Below are 18,827 nucleotides of genomic sequence, written 5' to 3' on the forward strand. Positions count from 1 at the left end.
AGCTCTGAATAGGATTCAAACGCATTGCAAAATAAACAACACAACACAATGCACTCCAACGCAGCACGATGCACCTTGGCGCAGCATGAAGCTTCCTGACGTGGCGCGATATACCTGTCGCTGCGCGATGGTTCTGATTCGCCCGCATCAACCTTCGATGGTCTCCAATTTAGATTGGTCGGTCCGTGACTAATCCATTTGAGCCTTTTGATGAGCATTTGAGCAATCATTAGTTGTTCGATTAGTAGTCAACCTGATTACAACTTGATTGATGATTGGCCTGATGACGATCAAATTATCGATTGAAAAATTGATTTGAAACATTTGAGTAGTGATTGATTATAATCACAAAGAATTCCTAGGATGGAGGATTTCCACAAATCAATTTGAAGACTTTAAGAATCTTAGATATGGTTCTTAAGATGAATTTTCCAAAGATGGAAAGGTCGATTACTTCTAAGGAGTAAGGAAAAGAAAATTTGAAGATTCAAGATGAAGAAGTCTTCAACAGGAGGCTCTAAGATTAAGGGTCTCTCGCTTTGATTCGAGAAGGACAGTTCGAGATGAAGCGATCTTCGATGGCTTTCGTTAAGATTGTGGAGGTTGTCATTTGATTTGAGAAGATAGCACAAGATGGGCAATCTTCGATGGCTTTCGCTAAGATTGTGGAGGTTGTCATTTTATTTGAGAAGATAGCACGAGATGGACGATCTTCGATAGCTTTCGCTAAGATTATGGAAGTTGTCACCTAGGTTTGAGAAGAACGGTTCGTGATGAGGCGGTCTTCGACGACATTCACTATGATTGTGAAGGTTGTCACCATGATTCAAGAAAATAGCTCGTGATGAAGCAGCAATGATAGACGATGTTCCCTAGGATGTGGAAGATTGTCACAACAAAGCTGAGGATCATTACAAGAAGAATAGTCTTCGACGACGTTCCCTAGGATGTGGAGAGTTGTCACAAACAACTGAAGATGGCTACAAGCAGATTTATCTTCGATGATGTTCCCTAGGATATGGAAGATCGTCAGAAAATGGGAGATGGCTACAAGCGGAGTTATCTTCGATCATATTCCCTAGGATGTGGAGAATGGTCACAAAACGGCAGAAGATTGCTACAAGCGGAGCAATCTTCAATGGTGTTCCTTAAGATATGGAGGACTTTCACAGCGGAAATTGAAGGCAGCTATAAGCGGAGCAGTCTTCAGGCGATGTCCCCTAGCTTGTGGAGGTCGTCAAACAAAATCGGTTACCCTAGAGGCGTGTACTCGACGGTACAAGATACGCGTGTCTTAACTCTTTTATCTGTTTAACTAACGCTAGTTTGCAGGTATCAGCGTTACAAGAATGATTTAGGATCGCAGAACGTTTTGAATCATTCTCCATCCCTATCGCTACTTTGACTTTTGTTTTCAAAACATGCGTTTCTCCAAACTTAGTCAAAGTTGGGGATTCTGTAGACACCTAATTGTGTCTCCCCAAAAACAGACCCAGTAATGAATATCTTTCACATCATTGATTATCGAACGAAGTGAAAGTGTGAAAAGTCTTGTGATGCGGTTGTTTTAATAAAAATACTTCCTTTCTATGTTCGAAAATGTACTCTATTTATGGAAATGTCCAGTCCAATTTAGTTTGGTCCATGATAAGGGTCCAATAATAGTGTAGTTTGATTGGGCTCGCAAAGAGCTTTCCAACGATATATTATAAGCCCAATTCCGATGAATAATGAGGAGGTTATGGCCAAAATACTAAATTGGGCCTGAAATGGTTTTATATGTGGCCCAATGATCAAGTGGATGGCCCATTAATTATTATTCCTAAAGTCATTAGGATGACTTTAATCTTCTAGAATAATCTAGAAGGTTATTTTGAGTTCTAGTGGAATTAGTATTAATAATTATATTTTTCAGAAAATAAAGAATTTTATTTGGAATAAAACAAGTGTTCTAAAAAGAATTAAATCTGATTTTAAAAGATAAGTACGGATGTTAATTAGTCGAATTTAATTAGATTAAGGACTCTGTACGGATTTTAGAAAACGCGTGAACCATCGCGAAACGACAAAGTTGTCACGGCGTGACAGAAGTAGTTTTATTCCGGATTGGATTCGGTCTTTTTCGTTCTGATCATTTCCGGACTATTTTCTCTATAAATAGGGTCGTTTTTCTCCGTTTTCAATCATCAATAATCATCCAATTCTATTCTCTTCTCTTCTCTATCTTAAGCATAGCTTATTCTTTCTCTCTCTTTCTAGCCTAGCCCTTTTCAAACACAATACCGCATTCACAAGTTCTAAAAACACCTAGCCAAGCTCGAAGTTGCCTTCGCACTAGACGTGTGTAACACCCCCAAATCTCCCTCTACGGAAATACTAGTATAATACATATAATTATACCGTAGAGATAGACTTAGGTGTGTTACCGCCGCGTGATTACGCAAGGTTACTCAAACTGACTAAACAAAACCAATACTTTGCAGCGGAAACTTCAAAACTCTTCTTTATTAATAATAACTATAAATTGAAACCAATGTCATGAGTACTCAAATTAAATACAAGACCAAAACTCCTAATTTAGATGAAACCAAATCCCGGGACTCCAATGCATCAATTTATTCACTCCACCTGAAATAACACTGCTTACCATTACGGTAAATAGGGCGAACCAAAACAAATAAGAAATATGGGTTAGCAAAATATGCTAAGTACGGTAAGTGTAAGATAGTTAAACTCAATTTATTTGCAAACATGCTTTTGAACTCAATTCCAATAGATAATCCAATAATTTCAAACTCATGATTCAAAACCAATTCTTAATATTCCAATATCAATAATCAACAAAACCAATACCAATTATTTTAAAACCAATTCCTCATATTAAAAACCAATTCCTCAATAATAAACCAATAAAACCAATTCCTCTCCCAAGTGTGCACACCCCCAAGCTAGTCTCCTTATGTTACAAGGCTATTCTTGAGGAAAGACCCGGTCATACAAAGTCCAAGCCCTTATCAATAAACCAAATTCGCATAGTGGGGTTACTAACATGCTTATAAAGCATTAAAAATAAATTTAATTCAATGATTCAATAAATCCTCTTTTAAATCCAACAATTCCAATTAATTCAAACTCCTTTATTAAATTCAACATGCTTTTAATACCAAACCCTTTTAAAACATGAATAATAATTTTAATCATTTAAAAACGTGATAGAATTCAATACTCCAATTTATTTATCAAAATCAATTTATTTAAACATGCTTTTATTTCATCATCATAATTCAATTCAATTTAATTCAATCATCACAAGAAATCATTCAAACATGCTTATTCAAACCAATCTTTTTTTCAAGGTATCTAACCACCTAACGTACCTTGATTCTTGCTTAGCCAAAAACACCTCAAAAGAACCTTCAAGTAGCTTGATCAAAATCACCCTACAAATAAATATAACCTTAATCAATATAAGGTTAATAAATAATCACACATCATTAAATTAAAACCTCCCAACTATATGTACATGAACCTTTTAAATTAATTTTCATAAACATCATTAAAAATCTAATTTTATATAATTAAAACTACTCATAATAATTTTTATAAATCCCCCATAATAATAATAATAATAATAATAATAATTGAATAAGAGAAGAGAAGAAGAAAAGATAAGAAATCAAGGAAAAGAGAAGAATTGGATTTGCGTTGGAAAGAATAGGCAGAACTTGCAGAGGTTGTAACTCCTTCGATATAACTCCGAATTGCGTGATTCTTGAGCCTAACCTCAAGGATTTTTTGAGAGGAACAATCTTCTGTGAAACGTTAATACCCCAAAAACTGACCAAAAGTGCCCGAAAATTGGCTTCAAAGATAAACAAGATGATTTGTGTAAAAAGAGGAGAAGAAAAGAAGAGAATTGATGTTAAAAATGTGAGAGGTATGGAGGGGTATTTATAGGCTAACTTATGCAAGAATTATAGCAAGAGAATGTGGGAAGAATTACGGCAAGTAGGGTTTAAGGGATTACTTGGAGAAGTGAGTAAAAGAATTAAGGAAAGTTTGGATATTAAGGTGATTGTGTATAATTGAATATGTAATGTATGTATGTCATGAAAAATAATAAGGAAATTGGAATTACTTGGGGAATAATTAAGAAGAATGAATGGCAAGAAAATATGATGATTAGATATTAAAAAGATGGAGAAATAGAATTAAGGAAAATAAGAGATTTTGAGAGATAATTAAAAATACAATTTTACCAAATAAATTCCCCCAAAATAATTCAAAAGGGCCAAAAATATTGAGCTTACCATAGCTCAAATTTTCGGATTCCTCTAGATATATTTAGGAAGATTTTGCTCGGTTTTTAAGGAATAAAATAATTGTATAAATAATATAGAATAAATAATTAAATAATTAATTAATTAAATACCAATTATTTACCAATAAATAACCAAGAAAATCAGATTTTCCATTCATTGAAAATTCGAAATTCCTTAACTCATTATTGGGAATTTTCGGCCATAATAATTAATTAATAAAATATTATTTTGCTTTAATTAAAATATCCGAAATATGTAAATAATCCGGTTTTTAAAATAGGATAAATGGATAATAAATCTTATCCAAAATAATAATTTGTTTTTAAAATACTTTTGGCTCCAAAATTCAAATATCATTTTGGCTCCAAGATTTAAATAGTAAGTTGAATTACTAAAATACCCTTTTTAGAAAATAATAATTAATTAATTAATTAGGAAAATACGTATAAAAATACGGGGTATTACAACGTGAAAGGTTGATAATTTCTGAGGGTTTGGTCCCAAATCCCTATTTCAATTATTTTTATTAATTGTTTGATTTAATGTTTTCCTTGAAGTTACTAACGTGTGTATTGTTTTGATAAAAAGAGATACGAGGCAACAAAGTAAGTTGTTTTATTGTTATATATATATATATCTTTAGAAAGCATGTTTATATTATTTTGCTTCCTAGTATCATGTTAGGATGTTATTTATTGCTTTCTATATCATGCTTAGGTTGCTTCAATTCCTATTTTCTTCTATCATGTTAGTATCATGTTAGGGTTTAAAGCTTTGATCTTTATTGTTTAGTGACATGTTAAGATTTGTTATTAATCATGTTAGCATCATGCCTAGGATCTTGCTAGTGTTAATATTATGCTTTGATGAGAATATTATTATGATGATTGTTGTGTCTATAATCAATATTGTTATTTTGCTTGATATTATTATTGTTATTGCTTGATCACGCCCTCTTTTGCATGATTAAAGGAAATTTGTACTTGTAATCACGCTTAATAAGATAATAAATAATTTTATTTAAGCTAATGTGATTTTAATTCAAGTGATCGTCAATAATAGATTTGTTGTGCATTAATATTCAACCAACATAGATTAAACAGGTTTAGGATTAATATATTGATTGTATGTTAGTCAGAAAGCGCACATGAATATGAGAAGAATAAAGTAAAGGCCTATTTTTAGGGCCGGTTCAATCTCTTTTAAGTTGATTTATACCTTCATCCCCGAATATCCAGTCATGGTTCTAGACCACTATGGAGTTAGCAATCTCATGGATCGTGAAGGGGTGTAACCTTCACCCTGTGAATGGTTTACAAGTTCCTAAAACTTGTTGGCGACTCTTTTGCTCTAGCTTCCTTCCCTTTGGATGCCACCATGCTTAAGTGTATGATCACAGTGGGGCTCAAGTGTGGGATGCTTGAAATATTCCCTACAGTTAGCTCCCGTGTTAGTACCCCTGTGTTGGGGGAGGTAGGGGGGAAACCCGTTCGACGCGTAATCAATACTAAATAAATTATTTAGTTACTTAGTTGAGAAGTCTTGTTGTATGTTGTGTGCTTGTAAACAGGTGCAACAAGTTAAGTTGTGTATTGATAGGTGAAAGCATGTTAGTGTGTTTAATTACGCTTATGTACTCAGCTTTGCTGATTGTGTGTTTGTGTGTTCGTTGGCCTTGTCTTTACCTTGGCACTATGATGACCCTTTTTTAATGGAGAGTAGTGGAAACAAGTAGAGAGAAGCTTTTCAGGTGATGAACCATATTCATGATGGGCATGAGTGAAGAGCGAATCATACTAGTTTCCATAAGTCTATGATGTGTTTATTGCTTTCATTATTTTATTATATTATGTTTGTGAGACTAACGCAAAGGTTTTGAATTGGTACTGTTTTGTTAAGGGCCTACAATGGTTCCAAGTTGTAAGTTGAATTTATTTTACTTTGGTTTGATTTTACTTTCGTTGGTTGACTTTTAAGTTGAGTCATTTTGAATGTTTTTAAGGATAGTCTTCCACTGTGTGTCTTTGATAGTTGTCTTAGCCGTTTTCACGGTGGCGGTAATATCTTAGATTTTCCTATTTTATGTTTTAAACAAAGCAAAACAGGTATTTTAAAGGAGAGGAATTTCTAAGGTGTTACACTGGAACTCACAGTCTCTGAGTTCCTAACAAGTCAGTAACTCTAATTTCATTGATGATTAAGAGTTCACCTTGGTTTTATAGACTTGTTCCAGACTGACTTTTATGTCCAACATACTTACATGAATCCTAGAGCGATATACTTCGATTTCTCCGTCTTCATGTTGTTTCTTTGAAACTCTTGTTCAGGAATCTTGTAGTATTGATGTATTCTAGATCTTGGGGCGATATTCCACTTCTGGAACTGCAGTCCAAGTTCCTAACTAGAACTTGCTGCCACTTTTGTTCATTCCTTATTGGAACTCGCAGACCAGGTTCCTTTCTGGAACTTGCTGTCACTTGCACTCCTATTAGGGAGTTGTCCACCGTGTACCTGTTAGGGAACACCTCATGTACCTATTACGGAACCTGCTCCGGCTCTCGTGGGAAAGCCTGCCGAAAGTTCCTTCTGCATCTCATTGGAGAAATATTTTCAGGTTCCTTTGTGGTTTGGTTCTCGTAGGAGAACCTACTTTAGTTTCATTCATTCTCTCATGTTTCTCTTGAAATCTTCTAAGTTCCAACCCATTGACTTCACCTAAGTCAGTTCCTGTCTTCACATAAACACTTAAGAGAACATTAGATTTCTCTCCTTTAAAATAAATACTAATTAAACTTAAAGCAACATAAATACTCCTACTCATATACAACTTATGTATGCATAGAGTACTTACCTCATGAAGCTAACATATGCAAACACCTATTTACATACATAGTTACCTTCATGGTTCCTTCGCCATCATCATGCTTATCAACCATAACACTCATCATTGTTCGTGTTCCTCTATTGCTCATCCTATATTGCTCAAGTTCCTTATATATATATATACTTGTCAATAATCTGGTTCCTTGTATCTTGTTCTAAGCATACTTGTTCTTTCTATGCACAACTTAACAAACACGTTAGATAGATAATCATCATTAGTTTACAATCATCCAAACCTTATTACTCAACAAAATACCATTAAGCAAGGTTGTACAGAGGTTAGTTTGTAATCCACATGTGATAAAAATAGGAAGTTTGAACCTCTATTTCTTGAATACTTGTGATTATTTATATGGGGTAGTAAATTTGTTTCAATTATTTATACATGATATATGTTATTTAATGTTATTTATCCAAGAAGTTAGTTATGATTTTCTAGATTAATGACAAGAGTCCTGTTTATTCACATGTCATATACATATTGTGATGCATAGGTGTAGGCGTCGTTTGAAGCGCGCCTACATTAAGCATGTGTGAATATTCTTGACACTCTTAGGAAACGGAAATTGACATATACGATTAGAGACAAATAAAGTAGGGAGCCGCCAACAAGTTTTTAAGGAACTTGTAAACCGTTCATGGATCATAAAAGGCAACCACGAATAAAGGGACAACGATAGGCAACAACGATTGACCCGTGAAGGTTACACCCCATTCATAATATAATGCATGAGATTACTAAATCCATATGGTTCGGAACCACAAAAGGAGGATTGGGGATGATGGTACGAAGGGAGTTATGGAGTCACATTCGTCCGTATTGGCCTATACTCGATTCTTATAGTGAAAAGTATTTTCTGCGATCTCAAAGGTATGCAAACAAAATATTCAATTCGCTCCAAACTATTATTATGCTAAATTTGTTGAATATTAATGAAATACATAATTCTAAACTATTGTGATCACTTGATTTAATAACAAGATTAAAAAGGAACCTAAACCGGTTGTCCAAGTTATCTTATTAGGCATTATTAAATTACATAAACCCTTTAAACATGCAATATGGTGATCATAAAAATATAATAGAATTAACATCAATATTGGAAGCAATTCAACAATAAATTGTTAGTCAAATCAAATATAAGTAAACCTAATCATGATACTAGCAATAAAAATAATAAGAGTAGTTAAGTGAATTAATTACTCACTTTCTGCGTTTCCTTGAATTGCTACATCATGAATAAACTGTTAGTAACTTCAATAAATAATAAATTAAATTGAAACAATTAAATTAAAAGGTAAAGTTGATTTGGTCCAAACCCTCAGTTAATTATACCTTTCACGCCTTGGTTTAAGGATGGAACCTTGGGTCAAGTATGGACTCCTTGGAGTGCTTAGGGGAAGTATTGTGAGAGAATAAGGTAGGCTAGTATTTAGGCTAAAGAGGGAGAAGAGAATGATTTTTGGTGTAGAGGGAGAGAGAATGATTTTTGGTGCCCCGAAACTGCAGAAATCAGGTTTGTATTTATAAAGGAAACGAGTAGAGGGATGCATGAAACCCTAGAAGAGATAAGAGATGCATAAAAAACCCTAATTGGGCACCGTGACACGGTGTTGGGCACTGTGACACGGTACGGGGCACCATATCACAACATTGTCCACCGTGGCGCGGCATAGAGCGCCGTGTCGCGGTGCACAATTCGGCCTAAAAATTTCCAGATTCATAAAGCGTGTAAAGAAAATACGGAGAAGACACGTGAAAGCACCGTGTCATGGTATGTGTACCGTGACACGGCACTAGTCCACCGTGGCACAGTATAGCACACCGTGTCGCGGTGTACAGTTTGCCTAAAAATGCGTCCAGGTTCATAAGCGCGTGAGAAAAAACGCGGAATAGACACGGAAAATCACCATGTCATGGTAAGTGTACCGCAACACGGTGCAGAATACCGTGTCATGGTACTAGGCACCGTGACACGTCAGCAATTGTCGCAACGCGGCAATTTAGTTGTTGCGCGGTAATTCCAGTTTTTTACGCGTTTTTAAAACTATGATAACTTTTGATCCGTAACTTGGAATAAGGCATATAATATATCATTGGAAATTTTATCAAGTCTACTTTTCAACCCAATTTGAATTAGGTCAAAATCATTTATATTTTAAGATATGGCCGTTTTAGTGAAAGGGTGTCGGTTTTGGGCCGAGTTTAGTATTTTGCTCATATCTTCTTTGTTTTAAATTTGAATTAGGCTTATGATATACCGTTGGAAAGATTATTTCAAGGCCTATCCAACCAAATAATAATTGGATCAATATTATAGGGCCAAAAAATTTGTTTCTCTCAGTTTTGTGATGTGGACACGAAAAGTGGAAAGTAAGTTATGGATTAGGGAAATGAGCTAGGAATTGGATTGGTTTATGAAATGTATTGGGAATAAATATGGATTTAAGCACTCCAAAGATTAAATACTCAACCCGACCAATAATGGCGGTGAAAGGTTGTTCATCATCGGGTTTGGTTTTGGGGAGACATTTTTAGGTGTCTACAATAGGGTTCTTTTAACTATGAAGAATTAATTTCTCACTCTAAAGTGTTTTACATAATGCATAGAATCTATAAAACTATAATTGATGTGTACATTGAATTATGCACTACATAAGTTTATACATGACCTTGATATATTGAATTCTGTGAAATATCTAAGTAGGTTTTTTCTCGCTAACATGGCATGTATGTTAGTAACCTTATAAGTTGATATTATCATGAAATGTACTAACATGATTTCAATATTGAAAGAGTTATTGATGTGTGATTAAAATATATTATAATATGATATTATATCCCTACATAAAATTAAATTTTAGAAATAGTGAATCAATTGAACATAAAATACTCATGCAGATGGATCTGAAGTTCCATAAATTTATGAAGGCTCAAAAACCCTCAAAATAATATGAAGATACATATATGACTTAGAAACTTCTATTAGTTTCTAGAGTATGTTGCTTAAATAATCTACCATTCACAATACTAATGTGATTTTATAAACAAGAATGCCATGAAAATGATTATAAACAAGAAGTCATGAGAATGATTATCCAAAAGTTATAAAAAGGGTTAATTTGGTGGTCATTATAGATACCAAACTTTATTTGGGTGATATTAATGATTCATAAGTTACTTGACTTACTTATTCCCATAAGAGAATGAGAGTTATATATGTTTGCATGATTTTTTTCATGGAAAAGTTACAAAGAATTGCAAACATGATCACATATACTACTTGAAAAATATATATTTTACGCCCATACTTATAAGAGATTCATATAATTGGGTAAAAGTTACAAGTAAGAGTTTTATAAGCATAATTTTTCTTTGCTTAATACATGCATTGCTAAAAGATTTTATGGATTAAAAGGAACAAGTGATTTAAAGATTGTTGAACTATTTTTATACCCCCATATGCAAGGATTAGTGGGAGATTGTATTTATTCCATTATATTATGTAATCCTTGCACATAAATAATAAATATATTGATGGTCAGCTTGATACATACATTAACTTAAAATATTAATGATTTATTTAATAGAAGTGGCCACATGTTAATTAAATATTTTGAAATGATACCATCATGATGATGGATATAAGTAAATCTCATGTATCACATACTAGCTGTAAATGCTCCAATTAAAATTGATGTCCCAGAAGGACAACATTAATTGCTGATGAACTTATAGCACGCCTGAAGCGTGATAGATCAATAGGTTCTAAAGATAATTAAGTATCTTCGAAAAGGAAAGGAATCACTATTGACAATAACAAATTTGAAGAAGTGATACATTCTGATAGAACTTTAGAGGAGATTATGTTTAGTAAAATTGATATGTACCATGATTATATAAAACACTACAAAAGAGTGTAAAATGTCCAATAAGTTTAACATGTATCAAGATCATAGTCAAAACTCCTGCAGAGTATGAGTAAATTATTAGATAAAATATTAGTTGATTGTCTTGCCAATTGTATAAAGAAAGACATGTTGGTGTTCAAATATCACATCAAATTCATGGCCATGCATAAATTAAGTTTAATAAAGTGATCACTAGTGTTTGAAAGCCGACCAGAGTTTAAATTTAGAGAAATGATTGGATGTGATGATTAAATTCGGTCATCCAGGTTTAATAATTACCGTTATGAAAACCTGAAGTTTCATTTGATAATGTGCCGACGCTCTCTCAATGTTAGATATATGAAATGAATTGAAGGCAAAACATAACATTGAGATTGAGCTATATTTGATTGTGATTCATAATAATTTGTATTGATGAAAATTTCAAGAGTTATTAGGTCTTGATTTCTTATATAAAAGAGTAATGGGTGACCAAAAGTTCACCAAAATAACTTATATATTATTGTCGACTATTAGGAGACCAGAAGCTCACCAAATACACTATTTAACTCTTTAAAGATCCAAAAGATCACCGCCTAGTAGAAATACAAGAAAGTGATTTATGCTTGTATAACAATTCTTTTGATTGGGACTATTATATGTCAGCACATAAGAAATTGGAAAAAAAGGAAAAACTTACAACTGCACAACTCATGTCTCCCCATTGACATTGTTTTTCCATAAGATATTATGAAAAGGGTAATAATAGATACACATGCAATGTAAAGTTAATGAAGAAATGATTCTTCATTGAAATTATTCTCCAGAAGAGATAGAACTTGTTTAATACAAATCTTCTGAGAAATAAATTTTGATTGTGATCCTCCTAATGAAGTGAATTTTATTAATGCAAATTTGTCTACTAAGTTGGTATAGAATTAGACGCTCCTATAATTGAGGCATTTTACCAACTTAGGGGGAGAAGCACAAATTAGCAAAAGTTAGAAAATTAAAAAATAATCAAATAATAATTATGATCCCTATAATGGTAGTTTGAAAAGTTATATGCCAACTTTTGTCTATATATTATCAAGAGATGTTGCACATTTATGATTTGATTTGTATTCAATTATGACTCATGTTGCATAGCGTTGAAGATACATTTTGGTCACATTAATTATGTGTATACATTGAGATAAAATCTTGCCAATTATACTTGAATTACTACAGCTGAAGTGTACGTTGTATGATCGATTCCAAAATAAAGATATATCTAATAGATATGATATATGGCAGGATAGTGCAGTTAACTTTAATAGTGTAGTATATAAATACCATAGTGTATGAAATACCCTAAAAGTGGTATAGATATCTGAATTATTACAATAGATGGCCTATGATGTAAGAAAATTATGATGGTACCAATAAGAAATGTATTTAGATATCATTGTCAAAATAGCATGCAAATTAAAATTGTATCTTGAGGAATTATATATATGATACCGGTATATGATGGAACCGATAAATAATATGCATATGCAGAAGCAATGAACTTGTGGATGAGGGATTAGAAATATATGTCCATTTTGATGTCGACATAAAACTAAATAAATTTTTTTTATCATGGACAAGAAGTCCAAAGAAATATGAATGCTAATGATCAAAAGTTTATCATGGACTAGTAGTCCAATTAGAAAATGGATTTCTGAAATCCACACTGTATAATGTTTGCATTTTGAGTCATTAATTTACGTGCATGTCTGAGTCTTAGATTTATGCATTACTCATTGTATGTATATGATGTAGTTTGATATATATAGTTTTATATTTTATCATGAATTCTACATCTCATATTACATGCATTACTTCCATACAACAATTGTGTTATATGTGAATGTTTGTGATATGATGAGTTTATAATTAAGATGAAGGCTTACAAGAAGAAATTTATACCTCGATGGGCTTATAATTGTGATGAAAGTTTATATGATAATGATCCAATAACATGTTATAAATCATGCATGAAAAGTTTATGAACAACTTACATACAACGTACTCAAATATCTAGCCCTTCAAATTTTATACTCTGAAAAATGACAATGTTGATGATATTGTTATCAAACTCATGAAGAGTATTGGTGACTAAGTTAATGAGATATCATTCTGAAGTTTAACCATGTGAGAGTTAATCGATTTTGTATACATTGGAGAACTCTCGTATAAAATGCAAAATGTCTAAATAAGAATAATAATGAGATATATAACAGTAAGAATAATCTTCTTATGGTTCAGAAGAACCATGAGTAAAGTACATAGTAATTACTTGTGTTATTACTAATTCATATAAGCTTAGATAATGATATCAAGACATCACAAGTTGCCATAAATTATTATCAATATTTGATTTTCAATAGCTACTTTTACGACCTCCAGAAGTAGGTATAATTTTGATGGTAAGGCAATTTGAAACAAAAATGTCATATAAGATAGTGGTAAATACAACATAGATATTGTTCTCACAAGTGTAGAGAAGTGAAGATCCTCACAGTGAAGATTAGAATATTCAAGTTTGATCATATCAGAGAGGATCAACTATCAAGGAATGTTATTCAACTACAAGTGTGAAATTACTAAGGCATTGGATCATTACATTGGAAGATCTCAAGTTATGCATTCATCAGGGGAGAAATACGCGCGGCACTCCTTTTCCCTTAATCATGGTTTTGTCTCACATTGGGTTCTCCTGGTCAGATTTTTAATGAGGCAGCATTATAAGCGTATTACAAAGAATGATCTCTTTTTCCTTCACTATGTTTTTATCCCACAAGTTTTTCGTAGTAAGGTTTTAATAAGACACAGTCTTTGATAATTGAAATCCAAGGGGGGTGTTATGAAATATTTGTGGATGTCCATTATATTCCTACATTCTCTAGAATATTCTAGATCTAGGATTTAGTGTTCTCTAAGAAAACCTTAACTATTCTATGGACCGATTGATTCTCTCCCCAATTTCTCTCTTATTCTTTTTATTTCACAACATGATACTCCCTCTGTTTCATAATGTTAGTCCCATATAGAATCAATCACATAAAATAAGAAAAGATGAATATTTGGAATCTAACATTAAAGTACAAAATAATTCATAATTAGTTTACCTTATTTTAGTTTTTGATTGTTTTTTTGGAAAATATAAATCGTAATTGCATAATTCGAGGTAGAGATTTCCTTATTTAGATTCATGTCATCAATCCACAACCAATTAATTCCAAAAAAATTAAGTTAAATATGGAACATATTCAATATGACGATATCTTTTTAAAACGCCCAAAATAGTATAAGAGACCAATATTATAAAACGAAGGGAGTAGCATTTATTGGAACAATTATAATAAGATTTCACGTGATTATTTTTTCCTTACAAATAAATCACAAATTACGGTTGGTGAATTGTATAAAAGTTAAAGCAGAAGAAAGTATTTACGAGTGGAATTTGAAGAGCAGAAGATCTCTCGATGAGTGGGTGTGCGCGGATAATTGGCTCCGGTAAGGCCGTCTGAAAATTGAATCCGATATTTTTATTGGCATACTAAATATCGTTCATTCATCTTCTTCATAAATTAAGTATTCAATCAATTTACAGATCTTAGGGTTTTTCCAATTAAACCCAACTACATTACTCTTTCTCCATGAATTTTTTTTTTTTTTTTTTCACTTTTCGTTTTCATTTCTACTTAAAATTTGAATACACTCTGATTAATTGCTATTTTTCTGAAACAGTGATTAAGTTTGACCTTGTCTGCTGCAATGGCGGATGAAGCAAGCAGAACAGTATGTTAATGCTTAAATTTTAACATATTTTAGTACATTTTTAAAATTTTGAAGAAAGTGTTAGCCTAATTTATGTTATATGTGATTTTTTTTAGGATTTTGAATGAAAGAAGAATGTGCATGATTGAGATTTGGCTGGATGCATGTATGTTATATTTGTCCTTAAACGGAGCTTTTAGCTCCTAGGTGAACAAGATGCTGTTTGTATCTATTTCTTTCATTGGAAGATTTGGAGCTATGTTATAGACATGTTACTGTTGTTTAATGATTGAATTAGTTATTTGACTATGTGGAATTGGAATTTGTACCTATGCTCAGGCATAATATGGTTGGAATTAGGTTATTAGTAGTTTGATTAATATTGGTAGTCAAAAATAGAAAAAGGGGTTCAGAAGAGGAGAGTGTGAAGTTTTAGAGTTACATCCCTTTCCACCACGTTTATTCGGTGTACATGGATTTAGGAAGGAGTTATAGTGGCGTAATGTAGATTAAAGTTGATTTTTTTTTTTTGAAGGTAATGGGATAGTTTATTGTTTTGAGAAAGAGAGAGAAATATGAGGGTTGGAGGGATTTTCTTGATTAAAAGTGAATTAAAAAGATTAGGGAAATTGTTCCATGTACCCCCGAGGTTTTAAAAAATGCACCGTATATCTTTGAAAACTTTTAAATGCATCGTGTGCCCTTGAGGTTTGTATAAAATTGCATTAAATACCCTTAGACTCACAATAAATGTTAATTTTGTTAAATTGAGACTATCTAAGCATCAAATTATTACAGTTTAATGTTACTTTAATGCTAAATGATATAAGTATAAGTAAACTTAATTAATAAAGCAAATTCTGACACCCAAAAATTTAGGATTTAGAATGATCGATGGAGTTTAAATTTTGATTTAATTTATGTTTTTAGGCGGTTTTACTACATAAATATAAAGTACTAAAAGTGAGTCAATGTGTGGGCATGATTTTAGTTTGATAAGTCAATGATATGTGCATTTGTTAGAGGATTAGGGTTATTTGGTGCATTTATTTACAAACGTTAGGGGTACATGGTGCATTTGAAAGTTTTCAAGGGTACATGGTGCATTTGAAAGTTTTCAAGGGTACATGGTGCATTTTTTAAAACCTTAGGGGTACACGGAACAATTTCCCCAAAGATTAATATGTGATGGACTCCGACTGAATAAATAGTGAGACTTTTATTTTGGGAGAAATGAAGCTTATTTAAGGACAAGCGTAGTAGAGATATTCAAAAGCTTGATGTTACCACTCCTTAGAGGCTTGCTTCCCAAAGGTCAAGTGACATAGGTCTTCAAATGATTTGGTAGTTGTGACGGCCTCATTCCCTTTGTAGATTGTATTTCATAATTATTTTTTCCCTCCAAATTTTTATAAAGATGATTATGTTCTTTAAAGAACTTAGATCCATTATATCTCTGTGCAAATGGTACGGACATCTTGACCTCCCTAATATGTTTTATTTGGTAGAATTTCAGTCAATGGTGAAAAAAGAATTTTAGTGGGTCATTTCCAAGAAGGTCGCTTGACATGGCACACCTCTGGGCCCTCTTACCTAGCATGCTAAATTTGGAATTTAAATTGCATGATGTGGTAAACTGTTAAAGGGGTAATAGTACCTCTTACAAAGCTTTTACAATGTTTTATGCTGTCTGTCCATTAGCAAATGCAATCCTTGCACCAGGGATTGGCATTAGCCATGCCAAGCGAAGAACTGGCAGCATAGTGTTAGAATCCAACTCTCTATGAATGTATTTGAAGCTATCTAGGCCTTTTACTTAAGTTTTGTGGACCTTAGAGTAAATTATAATTTGGGAAAACAATGTAATTCCAAAAGAAGCTCTGTAGGAGGCAATGATTAATTATATCTGAGTTTCCTACCCATTGTTTATCGCTTTATTCCTTTTGTGTTGTTGTAGGCATTTTTATAATTATGCTGGCACATGTATAAAACACCCAAAAACAGATAAAATTTTAGAAACCCTCAAAATAGACAAAATTCGTTGTCGAACCTGCTTTTGCCCTGTTGGACTGTCACAAGCTCTGATCAACACCCTTGACTCCACTCTTGTCGCCAACAGGTCAGAGTGCCTCGTCTATAGAATGTGTTGCTTTGTGCTGACAAGCCATTTCCGCACATGGTTTGTGCCCTCATTGCCAATAGACGAGAGAGTGCCACAGATCCAGTGTCATAACACTTGACTATGACACAGGTAGATATGTGAAGCAATCTACATATCCTTCTCTAGGCTATCTCCATATCCTATCACTCATCCTTTTACTCTCCAAAAACATGTTATGAGGAACATGTTTAGTGCGATATGTTCATTGGTACATGTCTCTTATAGTCTGATGTTAGCACTTAATAACTTGTGACTCATCTTAAATGCTCCTTATCAAAATTTCCCCTCTAGTACATTAGTCTCATGGGCTGCAATTTGTCTATTATGCTTTCGTATAGTTAAATATAACCATGTTCTATGATATATATGTAGGTGCAAAACCAAATACTGTTGAAAGAAACAGAAAAGAAATGTTCTTACTTAACCTTGGAGGAGTTGCGACAAGTCCCTGATGACACGACTACATACAAATCAATTGGTAAGTTCAATATCAGTATAAGTTCTTGATACATGAATTGAACCACATGTCTGTAGCTTTTTGGGTGTGGTGCAGTTTGGGACCTATGTTCAATTGAATGCGACTGCTGTATTGTTGGTTGAGTGTTTACCTTATAGATTTTTGTACTTATTGGTGTTTTTGTTTCCTTTGTAATGCAGGAATAACGTGAATGTCCTCCTTGACTTACAGAATCTATGGTGGTAAATCCTCAACAATATTTTGCCAAAATCAGTCTTGATGGATGAACAGGAACAGAAGTTCAAGGATAGCGAGACTGCAATAGCTTCTTTACAGGTTTTTATGCTTATTAATTTGTTTGTTTTCTACCTTCTCAATTAGTCTTTCATTTGTTTGGTTTTCAGTTTATTGTTTTTCAAATCGTTGATTACTGTCATATTAGCAAGACCACCTTGCAATATTTCAGAAATTTATCCCAATTTCAGTTGTATGTGTTTATTTATAGAGAATACTTTGTTGCTGGAGATTTTAACTTGATGCATTGTCTTTATATTTGGTGACAGACTTCTAAAGAGTACCTGGAGAAGAAGATGAGGGAAGTGGAACAAAAACAACCTGAAGGGGAGCTGCTGCAACAAGATCCTGGGCTCGCCAGTCAAATCATGTCCCTTTCAGTAATGTAAATCTCACTCTAGAGAATCATCTTTTAACCCTGTTTTTCTTTTCTAAAGTCTTTTTGTTTTTGTTTTGGATTGCTTAAATGGGTTCCATGATATTTATGAACCTTTTAAGCTCTTCTTATAGGTTTTCTGACTAAAGCTGTGCTTTTGGCATCAGCCAATTGGAAATTAAAAAGGATAAAAGCTTAACATTTTCAGTACCTAACACACTATAATTTGAGTGATTTCCATAGAAAATGCTTAAAGAGATCAAAATTTCATAAATGCGTCACTTTTTTACAAAATTCCCTACCTATCGTCCATATCAATGTCTATAAATATGAAATAATTTTTTCCCGGTTCACAATAAAATCGCTAATTGAATTAGCGGTTTATATAGCGTTCAATAAACTATAAACCGCTGATTCAATCAGCAGTTTCACGCGTTTTAATTAATAAAAATCATGGATTATTTAGCTGACGTGGACGGTATGTAGGGAATTTTGTTAAAAATCAGCATAATTGTAGAATTTTGGTTTGTTTAAGTAATTTTCATGGAAATCACTCCTATAATTTCACAAATCGCCCTTAAAATAAGTGAAAATTGTAATGTAACCTGACTTTTGGAAGTTACCGTTTAGAAGTTT

The 18,827-nt window shown here is 32.9% G+C and overlaps 1 long non-coding RNA gene across 1 annotated transcript; it reads left to right on the plus strand.

Annotated features, from left to right (window-relative positions):
* Nucleotides 1-14,595: 14,595 nt before the first annotated feature.
* LOC145591542 (uncharacterized) lies at nucleotides 14,596-18,728 on the plus strand. Its single transcript, XR_014102319.1, has 5 exons — nucleotides 14,596-14,639; nucleotides 14,874-14,924; nucleotides 17,437-17,542; nucleotides 17,722-17,857; nucleotides 18,085-18,728. It is a non-coding gene; the product is annotated as an uncharacterized LOC145591542 (long non-coding RNA).
* The last annotated feature ends 99 nt before the right edge of the window (nucleotides 18,729-18,827 follow it).

Source organism: Chenopodium album, chromosome 18 (assembly GCF_948465745.1).
Source record: "Chenopodium album chromosome 18, dcCheAlbu1.1, whole genome shotgun sequence".
NCBI classification, from domain to species: domain Eukaryota; kingdom Viridiplantae; phylum Streptophyta; class Magnoliopsida; order Caryophyllales; family Amaranthaceae; genus Chenopodium; species Chenopodium album.